The sequence below is a fragment of the Tachyglossus aculeatus genome, chromosome 16, assembly GCF_015852505.1.
Source record: "Tachyglossus aculeatus isolate mTacAcu1 chromosome 16, mTacAcu1.pri, whole genome shotgun sequence".
In the NCBI taxonomy this organism is placed as follows: Eukaryota; Metazoa; Chordata; class Mammalia; order Monotremata; family Tachyglossidae; genus Tachyglossus; species Tachyglossus aculeatus.
In genome coordinates this window covers 44,525,456-44,538,352 of record NC_052081.1, presented here as the reverse complement: position 1 = coordinate 44,538,352, position 12,897 = coordinate 44,525,456, and positions in this window count along the sequence as shown.

The following is a 12,897-nucleotide window of genomic DNA, read 5'->3' as shown; positions in this document are numbered from 1 at the left end:
CCTTTGGGGTTGTTTGTTTTGCAACAGCTGAGCCTTCCTGAGCTCTGTCCTGGGCATTTGAAGGGAACAGAGAGGAAGGGCCACAGCAGGAGGCCTGGTGGTGTTGTCTTCGATTGGAGGCATCGTCCTAAGCTGGGCAGAGGAAACCAATTTGACTTGCCCTTGCCTCTTTTTCTGTCCCCCTTCTGCCTCTTTTTCTGTCCCCCAGGCTACTAAAAGACCTCTTCCTCTAGAAAACCTTCCCAGATATACCCATGGGCTCTGGTCACTTTGGCCACTCTAGCTCTCCCCTTATCCTTTATCAATTAATCGGTAGTATTTATTGAATGTCTACGGTGTGTCACTCAATCGGATTTATTGAGCCCTTACTGTGTGCAGAGCACTGTACTAAGCGCTTGGGAAGTACAAGTTGGCAACATATAGAGAGGGTCCCTACCCAACAGCGGGTTCACAGTCTAGAAGGGGGAGACAGACACCAAAACAAAACATATTAATAAAAAATAAATAGAATAAATATGTACAAGTAAAATAGCTCAGTCCCTGTACCTGTAAAATGGGGATTGAAGACGGTGAGCCACCCCGTGGGACATGGACAGAGTCCAACCTGATTATCTTGGATTCATTCACTCAGTCGTATTTATTGAGCGCTTACTGTGTGCAGAGCACTGTACTAAGCGCTTGGAAAGTACAAGTTGGCAACATATAGAGACGGTCCCTACCCTACAGCGGGTTCACAGTCTAGAAGGGGGAGACAGACAACAAAACAAAACATATTAACAAAAAATAAATAGAATAAATATGTACAAGTGAAATAGCTCAGTCCAGTACTATATTATTGCTTTGGGAGAATGTAATAGTGATAATAATAATGGTGTTTGTTAAGAAGACATAGAATAGAAGAAGAAAGGATCCCTGCCCACGAGAAGCTTATAATCTTACAATCTAGACCATAATAATTAATAATAATTATGGTATCTGTTAAGCACTTACTAAGTGCCGGGCACTGAACTAAACGCTGGGGTGATTACAAGCAAATCGTGTTGGATAAAGCCCCTGTCCCACATAGTCTTAATCCCTGTTTTACAGATGAGGTGACAGAGGCACAGAGAAGTAAGTGACTTGCCCAAGGCCACACAGCAGACAAGTGGCACAGTTGGAATTCATCAATCGTATTTATCAATCGTATTTACTGAGCGCTTACTATGTGCAGAGCACTGTACTAAGCGCTTGGGAAGTACAAATTGGCAACAGAATCATGGAATTAGAACCCATGACCTCCTGACTCTCAGGCCTGTGCTCTATCCACTATGCCACGCTGTTTCCCGCAGCTACACCAGGAAATCTAAGGAAATATGATTCAGTTGTAGTTGGATCTGTTGGGCTTCTGTTTCTGAAACTCGTGCTTTACGTCTGTATGTCTGGGCCTGTCTGGCTGGAAACTTCTGGAGGGTGGAGACCGTGATGTCTTTTTTAACTCTCTGCAGTCCCTAGGAGGCTTTGTCCAAGGCAGACAGTCAATCACTGCAGTTCACAGTCAATAATAATAAAAATAATAATGATGATGGCATTTATTAAGCACTTACTATGTGCAAAGCACTGTTCTAAGCGCTGGGGAGGTTACAAGGTGATCAGGTTGTCCCACAGGGGGCTCAAAGTCTTAATCCCCATCGTACAGATGAGGTAACTGAGGCACAGAGAAGTGAAGTGACTTGCCCAAAGTCACCCATCTGACAATTGGTGGAGCCGGGATTTGAACCCATGACCTCTGACTCCAAAGCCCAGGCTCTTTCCACTGAGCCACGCTGCTTCACTGCAGTCAATCACTGCAGTATGGTGAGGCAGTATGGCCTAGCGGAAAGAGCAGGGCCCTAGAAGTCGGAGGACATGGCTTCTAATCCTGGCTCTGCCACGGGTCTGCTGTGTGACCTTGGGCAAGTCATGTCACTTCTCTGTGCCTCAGTGTCCTCATCTGTAAAATTGGAATTAATAATAATTATGGTATTTGTTAAGCGCTTACTATCAATCAATCAATCGTATTTATTGAGCGCTTACTGCTTACAGTGCAGAGCACTGTACAAAGCGCTTGGGAAGTACAAGTTGGCAACATATAGAGACAGTCAGTCCCTACCCAACAGTGGGCTCACAGTCTAAAAGGGGGAGACAGAGAACAAAACCAAACACACTAACAAAATAAAATAAATAGAATAGATATGTACAAGTAAAATAAATAAATAAATAGAGTAATAAATATGTACAAACATATATACATATATACAGGTGCTGTGGGGAAGGGAAGGAGGTAAGATTACTATGTGCCAAGCACTGTTGTAAGCACTGGGGTAGATACAGGCTAATCAGGTTGCCCCACTTGGGGCTCACATTTTTAATCCCCATTTGACAGATGAGGTGACTGAGGCCCAGAGAAGAGAAGTGACTTCCCCAAGGTCACACGGCAGACTTTAAGACTGTGAGCCCCAAGTGGGACAGGGACTATGTCCAACCTGATTATCCCGTCTCTACCCCAGGGCTCAGAACAGTGCCTGGCACACAGTAAGCTCTTAACAAATACCAAAATAATACCGATAATGTCTTAATAACATAATAATATAATTATATTATTACTTTTATTGTAGTTGTTGTTATTATAATGATCTGGCAGTCTGATCTTCTCTGGGCTACTGCGGCTGGGAGATGCCGAAGGCCTCATAGAAGCTGGGAAGGGCCAAAAGTCCAATTGCTGAGCCGACAGAAGTCACGATTACCCAGGTGTTTGGTCGCCCCCCACCCCATCCTCCCCCACCCTCCCACCCAATCAATCAATCAATCACATTTATTGAGCGCTTACTGTGTGCAGAGCACTGTACTAAACGCTTGGGAAGTACAAGTTGGCAACATATAGAGACAGTCCCTACCCAACAGTGGGCTCACAGTCTAAAAGACAGAAGCAGCGTGGCTCAGTGGGAAAGAGCCCGGGCTTTGGAGTCAGAGGTCGTGGGTTCGAATCCCGGTTCTGCCACTTGTCAGCTGTGTGACTTTGGGCAAGTCACTTCACTTCTCTGGGCCTCAGTTCCCTCATCTGTAAAATGGGGATGAAGACTGTGAGCCCCACGCGGGACAACCTCATCACTTTGTATTCCCCCCAGCGCTTAGAACAGTGCTTTGCACATAGTAAGCGCTTAATAAATGCCATCATCATCATCATCACCACCCAGGCGCTTTCTGAGCGCATTGCGCCCCCAAGTGGTTACAGGTGGGAAGGAGCGCTTATAATAACAATAATAATACTAATAATTAATAATAATAATAATGTTGGTATTTGTTAAGCGCTTATTATCATCATCATCATCAGTCGTATTTATTGAGCTCTTACTGTGTGCAGAGCACTGTACTAAGCGCTTGGGAAGTACCAGTTGGCAACATATAGAGACAGGCAACATATTATGTGCCAAGCACTGTTCTAAGCGCTGATAATGATGGCATTTGTTAAGCTCTTACTATGGGCAAAGCACTGTTCTAAGCGCTGGGGAGGATACCAGGTGATCAGGTTGCCCCGCGTGAGGCTCACAGTCTTCATCCCCACTTTACAGATGAGGTAACTGAGGCACCGAGAAGTGAAGTGACTTGACCAAAGTCATACAGCTGACAGTTGGAGGAGCCGGGATTTGAGCCCATGACCTCTGATTCCCAAGCCCCGGCTCTTTCCATTGATCCACACTGCTTGCTGCTTATTCATTCATTCATTCATTCAATCGTATTTATTGAGCGCTTACTGTGTGCAGAGCACTGTACTAAGCGCTTGGGAAGTCCAAGTTGGCAACATATAGAGACGGTCCCTACCCAACAGTGGGCTTATGAAAGAGAATCACCCCTCTACACCCTTTTCTCACTCCCCCCCACTCCCACCCAGACAGCGGACTCAGGTGCTGTTCCCTAAAACTCTGCTCCCGAAAACACCCTCTTGCTCCCATGCCAGAAGCAGGCGGATGGGGGAAGAGGCGGGTGGTTCCAGGGATTAAACAGCAGGCCCGGGGCAGTAGGTTCAAATTCCGCCTTTGCCACTCATGAGCTGGGTGACCTTGGGCCAGTTCCTAGGCCTCTCTGAGCTTTAGTTTCCCCAAGTGGAAAATGGGGCAGAGCTATCCCAGGTCTCCCCGGAACCGTTGGGAGAGGTGAGTCGGACTAGACTAAACAGGGTTGGCAGGCACTTGGGGGATAGCGAGTGCTGCCTAATGGCTATAAATAAACGCTGCCCATCTGATGAGGACTAAAAAAGGAAGACAAAACTGAAAAGGAAAATCTTGGCGAATGTGGGAAGAGGTGACGAAATAAGATAAATGGGAGAAAATGCTGCTAAATGGAGCCTTTTCTCTTCCCCGGCCTCCGCTGCCTGCTGAAAACCTCCCCTCCTCCCCAACCCCAGGAGGCAGCCACTTCTGGGGAGGAGCACGGGTCCGTGCCAGCTTCCCAAGAAGGGAGGTGGAGGACACTGGCTCCATTGACACCACTGAGGCCGGAGTTCCACCCTGATGCACTCCAGTTAGGGGACAGCGGGTGACTCCAGGGCAGGGTGAGAAGAGGGCAAGGGCAGAATGAATGGACTGATTCACTCTCCGGAAGAAATGAGAGAGAACTGTGAGTCGCCAAACTCTTGAGGAAGGGTCATAGCCATCTCAGGGCAGGCTGAGGGCGTCCAGGGATGCTGGGAAGACCTGGATCTGGAAGTAATAATAATAATAATTGTGTTATTTGTGAAGCGCTTGCTATGTGCCAGACACGGTTCTAAGCACTGGGGTAGATAATAATAATAATAATGTATCTAAGATACAAGATAATCGGTTTGGACACAGTCCCTACTCCACATGTGGCTCGCAGTCTCGATTCCCATTTTACAGATGAGGAAACTGGGGCCAGAGAAGTGAGGTGACTTGCCCAAGTTCACACAGCTGACAAGTGGGGGAGCAGGGGTTAGAACCCAGGTCGGTATTTGTTAAGCGCTTGCTATGTGCCAGACACGGTTCTAAGCACTGGGGTAGATACAGGATAATCGGTTTGGACACAGTCCCTACGCCACATGTGGCTCACAGTCTCGATTCCCATTTTGCAGATGAGGAAACTAGGGCCAGAGAAGTGCGGTGACTTGCCCAAGTTCACACAGCTGACAAGTGGTGGAGCAGGGATTAGAACCCAGGTCCTTCTAACTCCAAGGACCTTGCTCTAGCCATTAGGCCATACTGCCTCTCCATAGACAGAAGGCATCAGGACCTTGCCCCTGGGGAGTACAGAACCTGTGGCTGGTGGGGGGATTGAGGGGAAGAGGGGAAGAAGCACTTAGAGCATGTGTGAAGTGGTAGAAAGGAAGAAGAATTGATTCAAACACCCTGAGGAGGAGCTGGAAGTCAAGAAATTAAGAAGCAGCCCGGCCCAGTGGAAAGATCCCAAACCTGGAAGTCAGAGGACCTGGGTTCTAATTCCCACTTTCCTAATTGCTTGCTGTGTGGTATCTTGGACAGGTCACTTAACTTCTCTGTGCCTCGGTTTCCTCAACTGTAAAATGGGGATTTAATCCTACTCCCTCCTACTTAGACTGTGAGCTCCACGTGGGACAGGGACTGTAAATAATAATTAGGTCTGTCTCCCTCTCTAGACTGTAAACTCATTATGGGCAAGGAGCAGGTCTGCTAATTCCATTGCATCATGTTCCCCCAAGTGCTGAGTACAGTGCTCTGCACATTGTAAGCACACAATAAATACCATTGATTAATATTATTATGATCAGTGATAATAATAATAGTATTTGTTAAGCCCTGTATTAAGTGCTGGTAAAGATACAGGATAATCCAGTCAGGCATAGTCTAGACTGGAAGCTCGCTGTGGGCAGGGAATGTGTCTGTTATATTGTACATTCCCAAGAGCTTAGTACAGTGCTTTGCACACAACAAGTGCTCCATAAATAAGATTGACTGACTGACATAGTTCCTGTTCCCACCATGGGACTCATAGTCTAAAGGAGGAAGGAGAAGAGGTGTTTCAGCCCTATTTTACAGAGGAGAAAACTGAGGCCCCGAGAAGCAGTATGGTAAAGTGGATAGAGCATGGATCTAGGAGTCAGCAGGTCATGGGTTCTAATCCCAGCTCCGCCACTTGTCTGCTGTGTGACTTTGGGCAAGTGACTTCACTTCTCTGTGCCTCAGTTCCCTTGTCGGTAAAATGGGGATTGAGACTGTGAGCCCATGTGGGACAGGGACTGTGTCCAACCCAATTTGCTTGTATCCAGCCCAGCGCTTGGTACAGTGCCTGGTACACAAACACCAGGATTATTATTTTTATTATTAGTATTCGAAGTGAGTTGTCCAAGGTCACAAAGCAGACAAGTGGTGGAGTCAGGATTAGAACCCAGGTAGAGAGGCTACCTCTCTGTGGCCCCAGGAGGTCCACGTTGGGGTGGTTTTTCAGCCACACGGTTCCAAGCCCTTTCCTGATAAAACTCCCCAGCTGGTGCTGTTTACAGAGCAAAGTCCAGGCTATTCTGGGGACTGCAGTGGGGAGAGTCTATTTTTCTCACTGACATGGACGTGGACCACCTCTTCTCTTCCTACCCTGCCTCCCCTCCAGTTTCTCCCTCTAAGTCCCCCCTCCCCTCCCCAGGGCCTCCTCTGGCACTGTCTTGGACTCTCCCTGGGCCTCTAACCACCGGCCCTGGGGATATCAGGTGTGACGACCCCTGTCAGAGCCCCCCCATCCGTCCCGTCCCCGGCTTCCAGTCGCCTAGCGACCTTCCCAAAACAGAAGGCAGCAGGCCACTGTCTCTAGTTTCCTCAACCTTCTCCCTGGAATAGTTCAGGGATAAGTCAGAAAACGATGGCACTCGGCGGACTCCGAAACGGGCTTTTTAGTTCCTGCCGTACAAGGCCGGATTGGCCCAATTTATCCCCCTCCGACGTTGGACTGCAGACGGGTATAAATACACTCGCACACGCACTCACACTCGCACTCGTGGCCTTTCCAAGCTAACAGCATTCCTCAGCAATTGAGTCAAAAGTCTCTCCCCAAACAGAGAAGCGAAGTGGGGAAAGGAAAAAAAAAAAAGATGGATGAGTTGGACGGAGAAAAATGATTTTTTCAAATATATTTATTGAGCGCTTATTGCATGCAGAGCACTGTATTAAACACTTGGGAGAGTATGATACAACAATAGACACATTCCCTGCCCACAAAGAGCTTACTGTCTAGAAGGGGAGGCAGACATTAATATAAATGAGTAAAGGACAGGTATGTTCATTTCCTGGAGGAAAGGCTCAGTAAGTGAATGGGTGGCAATGGGAGTGACTTTGGATGGTTCAGGGAGAGTTTTGTAATAATAATAATAATAATGATGGCATTTATTAAGTGCTTACTATGTGCAAAGCACTGTTCTAAGCGCTGGGGGGATACAAGGTGATGAGGTTGTCCCACGTGGGGCTCACAGTCTTCATCCCCATTTTCCAGATGAGGGAACTGAGGCACAGAGAAGTTAAGTGACTTGCCCAAAGTCACACAGCTGACAAGTGGTGGAGCCGGGATTTGAACCCATGACCTCTGACTCCAAAGCCTGTGCTTTGTAGGGAGCTGTTCTTTGTCCAGAGCCCATTGGCATCGTCCTCTAGACTGTAAGCTCGCTATGGGCAGGGAACGTGTCTGCTAATTCTGTTGTGCTGTTCTCTCCCAAACACATAGTACAGTGCTCTGCATATAGTAAGCGCTCAATAAATACCATTGATTGGTTACAACCTGATCCTCATACAGCAGGAGGAGGCGATTAGAGGGTCGGGGGAGCTGGAGGGTGGTTGGGAGCTTGTGCGTAGCCCATCATCATCACCATCATCGATGGTATTTATTGAGTGCTTACTGTGTGCAGAGCACTGTGCTAAGAACTTGGGAACTTGGGGGAATACAGTACAACACAGTTGGTAGACACAGTCCTTGTCAACAACAAGCTTACGGTCTAGAGGGCCTAGTGGAAAGATCAGAAGAAGACTTGGGTTCTAGTTTCTAGTCCCAGCTCCGCCATTTGCCTGCTGTGTGATCTAGGGCAAGTGATTTAGCTTCTCTGTGCCTCCATTTCCTCATCTGTAAAATGGGGATTAAATCCACGTTCTGTCTCCCACTTAGATTGCGAGCCCCTTGTGGGACTGGGACAATCTGATCTGACAGTGCTTGGCACAAATAAAGGGCATTGTATTATTATTATTCTGACAAATAGCCCCATCCTTGCTAAGGGGAGAGATAGAACTACATATATATGTATGTACATATTTATTACTCTATTTATTTATTTATTTATTTTACTTGTACATAGCTATTCTATTTATTTTATTTTGTTAGTATGTTTGGTTTTGTTCTCTGTCTCCCCCTTTTAGACTGTGAGCCCACTGTTGGGTAGGGACTGTCTCTATATGTTGCCAATTTGTACTTCCCAAGCGCTTGGTACAGTGCTCTGCACATAGTAAGCGCTCAATACGATTGATGATGATGATGATGATGATCATGTAGAAATCATGTAGAGAACCAGACATAGAGCATAGGCCTAGGAATCAGAAGGACCTGGGTTCTAATCTCAGCCCCGCCACTTGTCTGCTGTGTGACCTTAGACAAATCATTTCACTTCTCTCTGGCTCAGTTACTTCATCTGTAAAATGGGGATTAAGACTGTGAGCCCCATGTGGAACATCATCGTCATCATCAATCGTATTTATTGAGCACTTACTGTGTGCAGAGCACTGTACTAAGCGCTTGGGAAGTACAAATTGGCAACATATAGAGACAGTCCCTACCCAACAGTGGGCTCACAGTCTAAAAGGGGGAGACAGAGAACAAAACCAAACATAGGACTGTGTCCCACCTGATTAGCTTGTTTCTACCCCAGTGTTTAGAACAGTGTCTGGCACACAGTAGGCGCTTAACAAATACAGTAAGAAAAAAAACCCAGAGGAGCAGAATCAGAGTCTGGGGCCTTGCACCCCTCCCACTTCCATGCCCCAAGCCGTGTCACCCCCTTTTCTGCCTTCTCCTATAAAAACTCATCAGAACTGCTGAGTTATGGCCAAGAGAATCATAAACCACATAAAACAAGGCCGAAAACATAGGCTCCCCAACACCACAACTATAAAGCAGCACAGACTATAAATCATAAATACCCTGCTGAGGCTGTTTACACATCTCCTTCCCATTCATTCATTCATTCATTCAATCGTATTTATTGAGCGCTTACTGTGTGCAGAGCACTGTACTAAGCGCTTGGGAAATACAAGTTGGCAACATATAGAGACAGTCCCTACCCGACAGTGGGCTCACAGTCTAGAAGGGGGGAGACGGAGAACAAAACCAAACAGATTAACAAAATACAATAAATAGAATAGATATGTACAAGTAAAATAAATAAATAAAGAGTAATAAATATGTACAAACAGCAGCGTGGCTCAGTGGAAAGAGCACGGGCTTTGGAGTCAGAGGTCATGGGTTCGAATCCCGACTCCGCCACATGTCTGCTGTGTGATCTTGGGCAAGTCACTTAACTTCTCTGGGCCTCAGTTACCTCATCTGTAAAATGGGGATTAAGACTGTGAGCCCCACATGGGACAACCTGATCACCCTGTGCACATAGTAAGTGCTTAATAAATGCCATCATTATCCAGCGCTTAGAACAGCGCTTTGCACATAGTAAGCGCTTAACAAATGCCAAATATTATTATTATTATTATATATATAATAAAATACGTATAATAAATGTGTACAAATAAAAGGCACACAGCTGACAGTTGGCGGGGTCGGGATTTGAACCCATGACGTTCCGAAGCCGGGGTTCTTTCCATTGAGCCACGCTTCCCATTTCTCCAGTTTCGGGAGGGAGAAATGGGGTGTCGGCATTGAGAGGATCAGAGAAGATTTTGGAGAGCCCTGCCTGACTTTGGCACTCTCCCTAGGTTTCGCCACCGCTCACCCTGTCGACTGCCCTGCGGGTGAACAAGATTGCTGAAGTGCCAACAATTGTGGTATTTGCTAAGCACTTACTATGTGCCGGGCACTGTATTAAGTGCAGAAGTACCAGATGTAGCATGGCCTAGAAGAAAGAACATGGGCCGGAGTCAGAAGACATGGGTTGTAATCCCAGCTCTACCACGTGTCTTCTGTATGTGACTTGCCCAAGGTCACACAGCAGACATGTGGCGGAGCTGGGATTCGAACCCATGACCTCTGACTCCAAAGCCCGGGCTCTTTCCACTGAGCCACGCTGCTTCCCTAGCCACGCTGCTTCCCTGCACACAGTAAGCGCTCAATAAGTACGATTGAATGAATGAAAATGAATGAATACTATTTATTTATTTTATTTTGTTAATACGTTCTGTTTTGTCGTCTGTCTCCCCCTTCTAGACTGTGAGCCCCCTGTTGGGTAGGGACCGTCTCTCTATGTTTTGGGGGTTTTTTTGGATGGCATTTATTAAGCGCTTACTATGCACTGTTCTAAGTGCTGGGGAGATTACAAGGCGATATGTTGCCAACGTGTGCTTCCCAAGCACTTAGTACAGTGCACACAGTAAGCGCTCAATAAGTACGATTGAATGAATGAATGAATGTCTTCAGTCAGTCATTCATATTTATTGAGCGCTTACTGTGTGCAGAGCACTATACTAAGTGCTTGGGGGAGTACAATATAATAATAAACAGCTTCATTCCCTGCCCACACTGAATTTACTTAACTTCTTCGTGCCCCAGTTACCTCACATGTAAAATGAGTTGAAAGCTGTGAGCCCCATGCAGGACAAGGCCTTTGTCCAACCCGATTAGCTCATATCTACTCCAGCACTTAGAACAGTGTTTGGCACGTGGTGCAGACACAACGAATACCACAATTATTATTATTATTATTCCACTTATTATTAGACTCCCAGTCTCCATCCCCATTTTACAGATGAGGTCGCTGAAGCACAGAGAAGTGAAGCGACTTGCCCAAGATCACACAGCAGCCAAGGGGCCGTGATTCCCAGGCCTGTATTCTTGCCACCCCACCATGTTGCTTCTCTGCTCGGGACCCCCCGGCCCCCGACCCTCCTCCGGAGGCAGGGCAGGCTGCTGGGAGAAGGGTAATAATAATGATGGTATTTATTAAGCGCTTACTATGTGCCAAGCACTGTTCTAAGCGCTGGAATAATAATAATAATAATAATAATAATAATAATAATAATAATAATGGCATTTGTTAAGCACTTACTATGTGCCAAGCACTGTTCTAAGCGCTGGAATAATAATAATAATAATAATAATAATAATAATAATAATGATAGTATTTGTTAAGCACTTACTATGTGCCAAACACTGTTCTAAACGCTGGGATAATAATAATGATGATGACATTTGTTAAGCGCTTACTATGTGCCAAGCACTGTTCTAAGCGCTGGAATAATAATAATAATAATAATGATAGTATTTGTTAAGCACTTACTATGTGCCAAGCACTGTTCTAAACGCTGGGATAATAATAATGATGATGACATTTGTTCAGCACTTACTATGTGCCAAGCACTGTTCTAAGCGCTGGAATAATAATAATAATAATAATGATAGTATTTGTTAAGCACTTACTATGTGCCAAGCACTGTTCTAAACGCTGGGATAATAATAATGATGATGGCATTTTTTAAATGCTTACTATGAGCAAAGCACTGTTCTAAGCGCCGGGGAGGATACAAGGTGATCAGGCTGTCCCACGTGGGGCTCACAGTCTTAATCCCCATTTGACAGATGAGGTAACTGAGGCACAGAGAAGTGAAGTGACTTGCCCAAAGTCACACAGCTGACAATTGGCGGAGCAGGGATTTGAAGCCCTGACCTCTGATTCCAAAGCCCGTGCTCTTTCCACTGAGCCACGCTGCTTCTCTAATAATAATAATAATAATAATAATAATAATAGTAGTATTTGTTTAGTGCTTACTATGCGCCAAGCACTGTTCTAAGCGCTTGGGGGGGATACAAGGTAGCACTTGGGAGGGATACAAGGTAGACTGATAGATATAAGATACAATAGATAGCAGCGTGGCTCAGAGGAAAGAGCATGGGCTTGGGAATCAGAGGTCATGGGTTCTAATCCCCACTCTGCCACTTGTCAGCTGTGTGACTTTGGGCAAGTTACTTAACTTCTCTTTGCCTAAATTTCCTCATCTGGAAAATGGGATTAAGACTGTGAGCCCCATGTGGGACAACCTGATTACCTTGTATCCCCCCAGCACTTAGAACAGTGCTTGGCATGTAGTAAGTGCTTAACAAATGCCATCATTATTATTATTATATATAGATACAAGGGGATAGATATAAGGTAATCAGGTTTTCCCACGTGGGGCTCACAGTCTTTATCCCCTTGTTACAGATGAGGTCACTGAGGTATATATGTATATATCCTGTATATATGTATATATGTTTGTACATATTTATTACTCTATTTATTTATTTATTTATTTTACTTGTACATATCTATTCTATTTATTTTATTTTGTTAGTATGTTTGGTTTTGTTCTCTGTCTCCCCCTTTCAGACTGTGAGCCCACTGTTGGGTAGGGACTGTCTCTATATGTTGCCAACTTGTATTTCCCAAGCGCTTAGTACAGTGCTCTGCACACAGTAAGCGCTCAATAAATACGATTGAATGAATGAATGAATGAATGAATGAATGAATGAATGAACCCAGGACCTCTGACTCTCTTGCCACTGAGCCACGCTGCTGCTCAACGGCCCCAGCAATCAATCAATCAATCGTATTTATTGAGCGCTTATTGTGTGTAGAGCAGTGTACTAAGCGCTTGGGAAGTACAAGTTGGCAACATATAGCGACAGTCCCTACCCAACAGTGGGCTCACAGCACCTTAATAA